Genomic DNA, 11778 nt, shown 5'->3' with positions numbered 1-11778 from the left:
TCATACCAATTATACCATTACAAGCACATACCACTGAGACACCATTGAATACCACTGAGACACCATTGTATACCACAGAGACACCATTGGGTATATTATGGTATACCATGCAGTCATACCATTAGAGACACATACTACTGAGACACCATTGAATACCATTCATTATACCAGTCATACCATTAGAGGCATATACTACTGAGACACTATTGAATACCAGTGAGACACCATTGTATACCACTGAGACACCATTGGTGTATGGTATACCATTGATCATACCAATCATACTATTACAGGCACATACTACTGAGACACCATTGAATACCACTGAGACACCATTGTATACCACTGAGACACCATTGTATACCACTGAGACACCATTGGATGTATGGTATACTATTCATCATACCAATCATACCATTACAAGCACATACCACTGAGACACCATTGAATACCACTGAGACACCACTGGGTAAATGGTATACCATTCATCATACCAATCATATCATTAGTCACATACCACTGAAACACCATTCGGTATATGGTATACCATTTACCATTAAATAAACTACCAATTACCATTAAGAACTTACCATTGAAACACCACTTAAATACCATTCGCGTACCATTTACCATTCAGATCACCATTCAACTACCATTCGGCACCATTCAAATACCATTGGCGATTTTTATAAGGGTAGCTCAAGCTCCCTAGTATCGAGGGATGGTGGTGGAGCAGAGATACTCCAGAGCAGGCTCAGCGCTTCTCCATCTTTTTTACTCGAGGACCACTTTGGCTCTCAAATTCTTTTCGAGGCCCACCTACCAAAATTTTAAGAAAGCGATATGACTACTTGACTCGACTCGAAGATAGACAATGGTTTAAGGAGCATATTAGTGCGTATACTTTCAGTAGCCCGGCCTTTGAGGGCCTTTGAGCCCCTACTTCAAACATATACAACCATGACAACATAAAAACTTAATAACAAGAATGCTGAATACCTTCAATATTTGACACACATTGCTTATGATTTTACATGTACATCACTGCCCATCATGATGAATCCAAATTTAATGCATTCAGGGTCATATTTTCTTACAGTTTTATTCAGAGACTTTTCAATTTGTTTCCTCCCTCACCCTTTTAAAATCGCTTTTAAAAAAAAGGTCCATTTTGATGAAAGTATGTTTTCGTGAAATTTGAACATAACCCTGAAGCACGTTCGAAACAAACAGTTCAAGAACTAACTGCATTTGCAAAGGTCGGGTAAATGGGCGACAATTAACTAAATTGTACACAATATGCATACATGATGAGGTTTACATCAAAGTTAGGTTGAAACCATCACAATGTATATGCATATTGCAACATGCATAAAGCATTTTTTAGCTTTGTTTGACCCACGTAGACCGATCAAACAACATATTCCGGCTGTCGAACAGGTCCAGGTCTGTGAAACATACTATAGTTTTTTCCCCCATTTTTTTTTCTTCCTCTGTTTGAGAAGCGCTGGTCTCGATCGATAGACTATATCTCTATGGATTGGATGGTGTGTGTAACACACTGGCTTGTCATGGAGCACTCACACAACATGCGAGGTTAGTAATACTAACCTCGCACAACGCATGTGATTTCATAGTGGACTTCGACGTTTTCATTCATCAGACGAATGTGAGGGAATAAAACACGCCGAACCTTTCAATATTTCTCCACTATGTAAATCTTGTAATTGTACATTCGTATTTTGAGTTCATTTTAAAAAGGAATTATTTATAAAAGTGTTTTTATCGCTTACCTTCAGAAGTTCAGATATCAACCATTTAATCCGTCCTTAGTTATCCTTAATACTGCGGTGGAAATTACGCAAACAACAACCGGAATTAAATTTTTCCTATCGAACATTCTCTATTCAAGTCGTCGGCGCATATTAGGAAATTGTACCAAAAATCAACAGGTTGCATCTCATGTATATACTTATAGGTAAAGTACGCCATCTTTTGACAAGATGATGAAGAAAGTTGATTGAACGAGCAAGAAAATAATGCTGATTGCCTAGAATGCAGCTAGCAGTACAAGCTGCAGAAGAACCGTAAACAAACCGGCTTATGAATAGTATCGTGCGCCCTCTTTAGGCAAAAATTGATATCCACGCTGATCCAGAGGCATCTACGTGAGATCATGAAAAAATGCTTTTATGTTATTAAAAAAACAGCAAAGAGAAGTCAACAAACGATCCATATGGTTTGGTAAGTGTCATAGCACAATTAGAATTCTTAGCTATGATGTAAAGTCATAGTTATTTGAGCTAAAAAGGTGTGAAAGATTCGCGTGTTCCAGGTGCATATGAATCTTTTACACGCGAGATGATTTGAAACCATGGGTGGTCATGGAGAAGAAACATCCATCCCTGTGCTCTCATCAGTGCATGAGTGCTCAACAATGAGTAGCGCAGTGCTGCATAGTCAGGCCTGCACCAAGAACTAATCCTCAGTATAAAGTATACTATGGGTTAGAGGCTGTGGGCACACGACAATAAGCCAGTTCGTAGTTCCTTTCTGTGCATGATCAAAAGATTCTACGCATGATCAGAGGAAGGTCATTTGTACTAAAGTGATAAAGCGGTTTAAAATCTAATGAGATAAGCACCAACTTTGATGTCTTGATTATTCATTTATTCTTTTGAATTGTGGTTTTCATTCACATCAACAAAAAACAACAATGCGTCCACAAACGACTGGTATTTCACATTTTGCCAAGTACATTGTGCAACATATATACTGTACATGTATGCATTCAAAGTAGGGAATGCAACAAATACCTTGATAAAGTGTTCATTGGTGTGCTATTCTAGTCACCTGGTCTATTCATTTTCTTCATCCTGCTATGTAAGGCAAGCTTAATATCTTGCTTCGAAATCTACCTATCTTAATGAAAGAAATGAAAGGTTCTTTGACCAAAATTGTCCCAGAAGTAACTACGAACTGGTCTATAGACCCAAACCCCAATTGAACTCTGCATTCATCCATGCTTGGGTGCACAACTCAGATATGCTGCATAGTCAGGCCAGTCAAGGGATCTTATCCTTACTTGGAGAGTCAGATATACCGGTACCGCTCAGAGGACGTGTTTCAACAACTACTACAGTACAACTCCTCCTCGCCCTTTATCTCGACAATCCGGGTTTCTTCTTACCTGGCTAATCCCCGAGGTGCATTTACAATAGGAATCAGTAGGTACACCTGTATTAAAAGAACTGTTTGAATTTTCTTATCGACAATAATGGAATAACACTTCATTCACAATAGTTGTGATAATTGAACCTTACTTTATTAGGTACTCATGTATTCAATGCGGCGCCGATAAGGGGCGAATTACAATCGTCACGAAAACATTATAAAAGCACTCCACCACAAGGTGGCGCTATAACACAACTTTAACTAGAACTCTAACAAACACTGGCGTGGTCACTTTTTATCTCTTCATGTTAATTTGATGCAAATGTACGCATACTAATCATTTGCGACATAACAAAACGCACCTCCATAACAAATGAAAAGGGTATCATCTTACATAAAATTTAAAGATATATATAGCCCTAACAAATAAAATATCTGCTAATTTGACTTCACGTATATCAATTCCATCAATAACATTAAAAATAAAATATTGATTATCAGGTAATACTGTCTGAACCTGCTTGCTATTCATGGTAAAACGCTTTCACTAAAATAATGTTACTAACACAACATCATTATTAAATCAAATCCCATTACCAGCCAATTACATAAAATAACCAAAACTAAGTAAACATATGTACTCCCGATATACCTTTCTCACAAAACGATGACGTACATAAATTGTAGAAGATTGTGCTGCGCACAGTGCACCCTGAATAAGTCTAAACTACCTATCCATAGAACCAAGCGGCCACGATAAAAGCCATGGGATGGATACATTGGCTGCAATATGACACAGGGCATTTTAACAAATCTGTCGTTCCAAACACAAATAAACTGTACACCATTATGTGACCTATAAACTTGCAGGCCTATAACAAGACATCTAAAATCTTAAACAAAACGAATTAATGTGTTCTTTAAAACAATAAAATACTGTCAATTACTGTTTTATCATCAATCTAAATAAGCATATTCACAGTCATAACAAAACCAATAGGTGTGAAACCAAAGGCAAGCTATGTAGGGCAACCTTTCGACACCAGGTGAGAGCAAGCAAGGATCATCTGTGTAGAATAACTGGTGTACCCAGTACAACATAAAAAAAATATCATGTTAAATGTAAGAGAACAAACAAAAAAAATAAACTGTTGTAAACAAAAAAAAATACACACGCCCAAACATGAATAATTCATGTCCCATGCCATCTAAGCAGAAAAACAACAAAAACTATGTGGTCATATCATCTGCATAAGCATAGTAATAACATCTTATTCTTGCCAAACAAAGATATCACTAACCATAAACCAGATATATACATCTATAAACCCTGGATCATATACTCTTTTTCAAAATAAAAAAAATATTTCATAACCCTTAAAACCATTCATTGCCAAACACACAAAATGGGCATTGACTCATGCAAAACCTTCGACACATTATTAAAAAACAATCAAGAGAGTAATTATACATCTGCACACCTCCACCAACAGTCTGTCACACCAGAGACCACATAGCTATGCAAACTTGCACAGATCACTGCTTGAAAACAACGTCCCACACACAAATGGTAAAATAAAAGGCGTATTCTTTTATAAAAAGATGTAATGAAATAATCTTGATTACCACATAAAAAAAAAATCAGACACCACGACATAAATCCTGCAAAAATACTCGCGCACCAACAATATGATATAGGAACTGAAATACATATCAAACACAAAAATTAATAAATACATGACTTTAATGATTGCATGTAGCATAAAGGGTGCATAAATACTGTATTTGACTCAAATATGTCAACTCCCCTTCATACAAAAATAAAATTTAGCATAAGCAGGCAGTACATATCCCGAAAAAAATACAACAAACAAATTCAATGACATACTGGAAATCAGACGATTCACATCAAAACCAAATAACCGCTGGACCATCCGGACCTGTGAAGAGGCAAATAATAGAAACGTGCATGACAAATATGTCACATCAAAAAGGGGTATGCCTTGCACAAAAAATAGTATCATTATACACTTCAATATAAAATTGTACAGAGGGAAATCATAACCTGCATAAAATGTGAAAATGGAAAGAAAATATTAACATAAAAACATCATACATGCAATCAAAATTGTTCATCAGTGCTGCACCATGAATAGGCCACGAACAGCTAAGGTAAAACACCCAATAAATGTCAACATAGTGAATGTTCAGTTTCCAAGGTTCCGCCTGGGAAGATGCCATATAGTTCTTAGGTATCTTAGATGAAATTCATGTCAGGAGGACGACCGGGACGGCGTCCTACGGCTAACCAAAACGTGGAGAGGTTTGGTCGTTCCTGCGACATAGGAGTGATGAGCAGTGCAGATGACATCTCAAGAACAAGGTGCAGATGAGCCAAATGAACTGTCATGTGAAGTGAAGCAAGGATGGCCATAAGAGCGAAAGACGCACGAGGCCCGTTGCTAGCATCGAAGGGGCGACCAAGTGAGTCTAGAACTTCCATGAAGAGGTCACGAGTAGGACTACTGTGATGGCAGTGACGGATGGTTATAGACACACTACTAACAACAGAAGTTGGACTTGAAGTAGGGCCCAGCGAATTCTTGTCAATCGCCGAACTGAGTAGGCATCCTCGTAGGTTTTTGTCGACATCTGGGGGTCGACCTGGTGGGTCTATAACCTCTGTTGTGAGGTCATCACGAGTAGGGTCGCTCTGGTGGTAGTGAGAGACCAAGGAACCAGTGATGTTCAGGGAAACACTGTCTACATAGTTAGCAAAGTCAGTTTTTGGGGTAGCTTCCAAGGAAGACTTGTCAACTTTCAAACACTGTAGGAGGTCCGGTCGATGAAAGAGATCGCATGGAGTTTGAGCACCAATACAGATATCAATATCAGCAGGAACAAAGGTGGTAGGCTTCAAGTAATGGTGAGAAACTGAGACAAGATCTGACTTAACTTGCTGGCACATGCTTGCATCCTTCTTGATACGGTCGTCTAAGCTAGGAGACGGGATGCCAATTACACCTGTGAGTGTGGTGCTTAATGGCGAGTCGACGACGTTACCTGAGGAGTCCGAAATAACGAAAGACGCGCACGACAATGTCTCAGTGTCATCGGGCATGTGCGGACTACAGACATGCGAATCCGGATTGTGAATGGCAAACGAACGATCAGGACCATAAGTGTATGATGGTCCATCACCTATGGTGATGCGGCGCTTAGCAGGACGGATGGTAATATCGTGCAATTCGATGAACGGGATTCCTGCATGAACTCGAATATGCGGCGCATCTACGACGTACGCGTCAAAACGGTAGTCTTTTCCATCCCTTGCGAAGGTTAGACTTGTTGTACCAGTAACTGAAAGACACGAGAAACGCTCAGCGTATCCCACAGATTGAAATAATTCTGTAGGCATAATAACACCACCAAGACTCTGCACCAAAGACACATCGATGAGGTTCTGTGGTGAACCACTGACGAGATCGACTCGGACAAGTTGTTGGCCATGGAAGAGATCAACGCTTGGAGTACAGGAGATGCTGGCCACTGGAGACTGTGGCGAATGTGTAACCTTGTCCTTGGATCGGGTCTCACCTAACTCCGGTGAGCCACTCTCTCCAATGCTGGAAGAATCTTCAATGACTACTTGCGGTCTGCCTGACTTTGGCAAGACCTCAACACGACCAAAAGAACTGATGTCTGCTAGACCTGTTCTAACAGGCAAAGGGTTTTCACCATATGAAATATTAGAACTATCATAGCAATCATCACTCTCAGATGAATCAGAAACAAGATCTAAAGACTCAAATCCATTCTGACAATCATAACTGAATCCCAAATGATCAGGGCAGACCAATCTAGAAGTGTACTTGTAGGCTTTATGACAATAATCAATGTTAGTTTCAGACTCTTGCGAGAATGAGGGCTCATTCATGTGATGGTGATTATAACTTGGACTAGGTTGACTAGCTGTATTATAGAACTGGTAATTATGAGTGAAAACACTATAGGGCTTGTCACAATTAGTAGATCTATCGTGCGAGTTGGAACTAATTTTATATCCGACAGAGGTGGCATTATCCTTAGTACTAGTATTATCTTCTTGCTCATACACTGTACAATGTAAAACACTACTGGCTTTAGGAAAGGACTGATAAGGGTATTCACTGTCAGAATCATCATCATACTCAAAATATTCATCATGATCATCACATTCATAATAATCGTTCAAATCACACAAATCAAGATTGACATGATCACTCATAATCATATCATTTGCGTTATCTCTATTAATTTGGATGAATGTGGAATTATCACGATTATTGATTTGTTTATGTTGGCTGTGTGTAGTGCAAACGTAGCCTCTCTCTTGGGCACGATTCTGGCGGCGGCTCTCTCGGGCCTGGGGAAGGTACCTGTACATGTACCGGGGATAACTAGCCATCATAAAAGGCTATGTGTGGGAACTGTAAGCCGTGAGAAGTACATGATCAACTAGTTAACAACTACCTATCACGAAAAATGCTGCTTTTCGACCGAATGAATGCTAGGGTAGCAGTGGCCATCCTATTGTGTGGATGACAGGGATCGAACCTGATGCCACCACGACAATAAAAGAATAACGCTTCATTCACAATAGTTGTGATAATTGAACCTTACTTTATTAGGTATACATGTCTTCAATGCGGCGCCGATAAGGGGCGAATTACAATCGTCACAAAAACATTATAAAAGCACTCCACCACAAGGTGGCGCTATAACACAACTCTAAATAGAACTCTAACAAACTCTGGCGTATACTGATAAGGCCCCCAAATCTGTGCAGTATCCCTTGTCTGTGCATACATGTACTGGGCATTTTCTAATACAGTGTAAATCAAGACACGCAACACCAAATTTAAGCAAAGTATTTATAACAAATGTACATTGTCGCATCTTAAAACCAAGCCAATTCTTATACCGTAATTAGGCTCGGGCTCTATGACACCAAAATTTATTAATATGCTTAAATTTGGTTTGTCAAAGTAAAATGCTTAAATAGAAATTAATTGAATGCAACAGTAAGCATTTTAAAGCCAGCTAAAATACAAAGTACCCTAATTTACTTTTTTTCAATCAGTATTGGCCCTGAAGTTTGATACTCTTAATTCCTTTACCATTATGTATTTCAGATTGTTTGGTTGAAAGTCTAGTTATGTCAGCGGTGGGTGCCATGGCCCAGAGCTCGCTCTACAAATCTATCCTGGCGAGCGAGATGGACGTCGACCCGGAGATGAGCAATCTAAGCTTTGCTCTCAGGTGAGTGTGAACTCTTTAAATATTAATAATAATAATTTAAAGCTAAATTGCCAGTTGTGGTAAAGATCTCAAAATGACTTTTTACAGAATCCAATATAATGACCACTCAAGTGTCTGTTTGTTGAATAAAAAATATGTGCCAAAGGATTCTGGAGGAAATTGTGTAATTGCTGAGAAATAAGCATAATAAGCAGCGATTCAAGCACTTCCGTTGGGTCTTTATTCCAACAATAATAATATGCACTGTCCCACCTTTGCCTATCTGTGTTGGCGATCTTTAGTGTGATCGTTTTTCAGCCTAGATTTTATGATTTCAGAAAGTTCAGTTTATTTAACCGTACCAGATCTAGATCCTCGATGATATAGTTACAATTAAGCCTGGTTTAACAGACTTTCTTGTGAAATCAGTGTTTACTGCAACTACTGTCATTTATCTTTAATTTTCTAGCACACCGTTTGACCTGGGTCATGAGAAACTTCCCGGACCACTGCCTCCGTTACCTGCTTGGATGTTGGACACACCCATGTATAGTAAACTACCCATGGTTCCAGCGCCTAAGGGCAAGATTGTTCTCTTCACTACTGGTCTATGTAAGAAGGTATGTATGTATGTCTGCTATTAATCTTTGGCGATAATAATAATAGCGGCATATTTACCCAGGGTAGCCACTTCAGTTCCAAAAACTGTTCTCCCAGCGGGCCCTGCTATTATTATTACTTTAGCACGGCTACCTTGATCGGGCGCTGGAGCATTCAAGGAATTTCTTCCCACCGGGTACCCATTAACCTCACCTGGGTCAAGTGCACCACAATGTGGATAAATTTCTTGCCGAAGGAAATTACAATGTAATAAAGATTTGCATTGTGTCACCGAAGACTGGATATCGTAACCACATTGAGACCTATATACATGCAGGCCTACTTCCAACTGGGTATTGTGGCGTGCGCCTGTAATCCAAGCTATGTGGGAAAGTTACAAATTGATGTGGAGGTTCAAGCCCTGGTAACGTCTTTTGGATGGTGACGTTAAAGGTCGGTTCCAGACGTAAATAATCATATCTGATTGATACATGTCTGACAAAACTCAAATACACACACACACACACACCTACTTCCTTATCTTACACTGGTATACAGATACGAGGTGGGTTAGTTGATTACCCTCCCCCAAAAAACATATTTAAATAAATGGATCAATAAAAAATCTGTATTTGTATATATATACACACCTGTACAAGAACATTCTGCTCAATAGGGCCGTCTGCACCAGCCCGAGTTTCCAAATTAGTGTGCTTATTTCTGATCCAGCAAATTATCCCGATCTGAACAATCTAGAGATTATTTGTAATGGAGATGCAATCATGGTGCTAGTTCGCTGGATTAATCGCAAGATTGCACTCCCTAGTCATCTTGGGATTATTGCAAAAAAGCACACTATTTTACGAATTATCCCACTAATTCGCAGGTGCAGATGGGATTATTCACAGCATCAGGCCATAATGCATTGATGCCTCGCTCGAGCAGTAATCGCTCTCCTTGCGATGGTGGAGATGGGGTTTCTGAATCTCGAGATTAATCGCAAAGAGGGCCGATTGGGCTAAAAACTCAAGATTGAGCAAACTCGGGCTGGTGCAGCATCGACTAAAGAGTTGAGGGGCCAAGCAATTCAAGCAATTGTTTACTCACGATGGTTTAGCCAAGCCCTTCCTAAAGTTTTTCTGATCAAGGGAGCATTCCCAGAAAGGACTTGTCATTTTATCATATGGTTTATTAACTTTAGGTCTTTTTATGGCAAGTTCCCCAAAGTCTATGCAGTCCCCTTTGTCTACTCATACGTGGATCTGCACGATTCTAGTAAAAGAAGATACGCGACGACCACAGTCTTTACTCATGCAATACATAGAAAGATGTTCCTTAAAAAATCTGACTCAAAATGGTGGAAAAATAACGAATTTGGGGCATTTCATGTGAAGACTTCAAAATTCAGCCTTTTTCATCAAAATCCCCAAATCGCTTGCAAAGGGAATGGGTGCACAGACATCGGGTACCATTTTTTGTTTCAATCTGGAAATGACCACTCGAGGTTTTTTCCAAGAAAATCATATATCTCTTTAAAATGTTTATGAGAAATTTGGTACACGTACTCATAATAATATAAGGAACATCCCTATCGTACTAGAGATTTTGGGAAATAAAAAGAAATTCATGTTAACCCTATCTAGGCCGGGGGGGGGCCTCGGAGGCCCCCCCCTCAACGAATCGCGCGATATTTTTGCCGTGCAAAATTTTTTGACCGCGCCGCTCGCTGACTTTTTACTTTCAAGTCTTGCGCAACTTTTGAGACCAATTTTGCATCACCCGGGTACGTGGTTCCGAAATTACGCAACATTATGTAAGTGCATGTCAGACCGAAAATTGCTCAAAAACGTGATTTCGTGTACAAAGTCAATGCAAATTGTGTTTTCAACCAAAATTCATAAATGTATGATTATTTTTAGTTTTTCTAGTCTAAATGTATTCATTTTATGCTTTTTATGATCACAGAAGAGTCCCCAACAAATTTCATTGAAAAAACAATGAAAAACAAAAGGTCAAAAAAACAAAGAAATACATAAGAAATTGCAAAAAACAATATAATACATAAGAAAATGATTTGATATCACAATTTTTTTCATGTACACTTGTTAAGGACACCACAAAGAGTTTCTGTACCAAAAATTAGTACATTTGGAGCTTTATTTAGGGAGTTAGAGGGAAAAGTATGATTTCGCATACTAATTACGCATAAATTAGCATAATCACTTAATAGCGATTCGCATGAAATAAATTACTATACAATCTTGTAGATTATGCCCAAGGCAACCCGCGTGCCAAATTTCGGCGCGATCGACGGCCGAGATCTTAGGGGGGGGCCTGGGAGGCCCCCCCCCGGCCATACGAACTACCAAAATACCCCGGCCTAGATAGGGTTAAATCTAACCCAAAATGTTAGTTGCGCAGACTTGAGGACCACCATCATGTATTTGGTCGGACACCTGTGCTGTCCAGCAAGTCAAAACCAAGGACAGTTGCCAGCTTTGACAGCTTGTCAGACCGCGAGAAATGTTGATGAAACGGTTTCCAGAACAGGTCATGTACATGTATAGTGGTAAGCAGTGGACTCGGCACTGAATGCAATGTTTATAGGCTCTGCGTACTTTTACCAAGGCTTTAACAAGGCTGATCGGTCACTCAAACGTTCAAGGAATTCCTTCCCACCACCCGGTCACCCACGAACTACACATGAAAGGCGAGTGTCGATAA

This window comes from Lytechinus variegatus, chromosome 6 (assembly GCF_018143015.1).
Source record: "Lytechinus variegatus isolate NC3 chromosome 6, Lvar_3.0, whole genome shotgun sequence".
Classification (NCBI taxonomy): Eukaryota; Metazoa; Echinodermata; class Echinoidea; order Temnopleuroida; family Toxopneustidae; genus Lytechinus; species Lytechinus variegatus.
Note: the sequence above shows the minus strand (reverse complement) of the source record.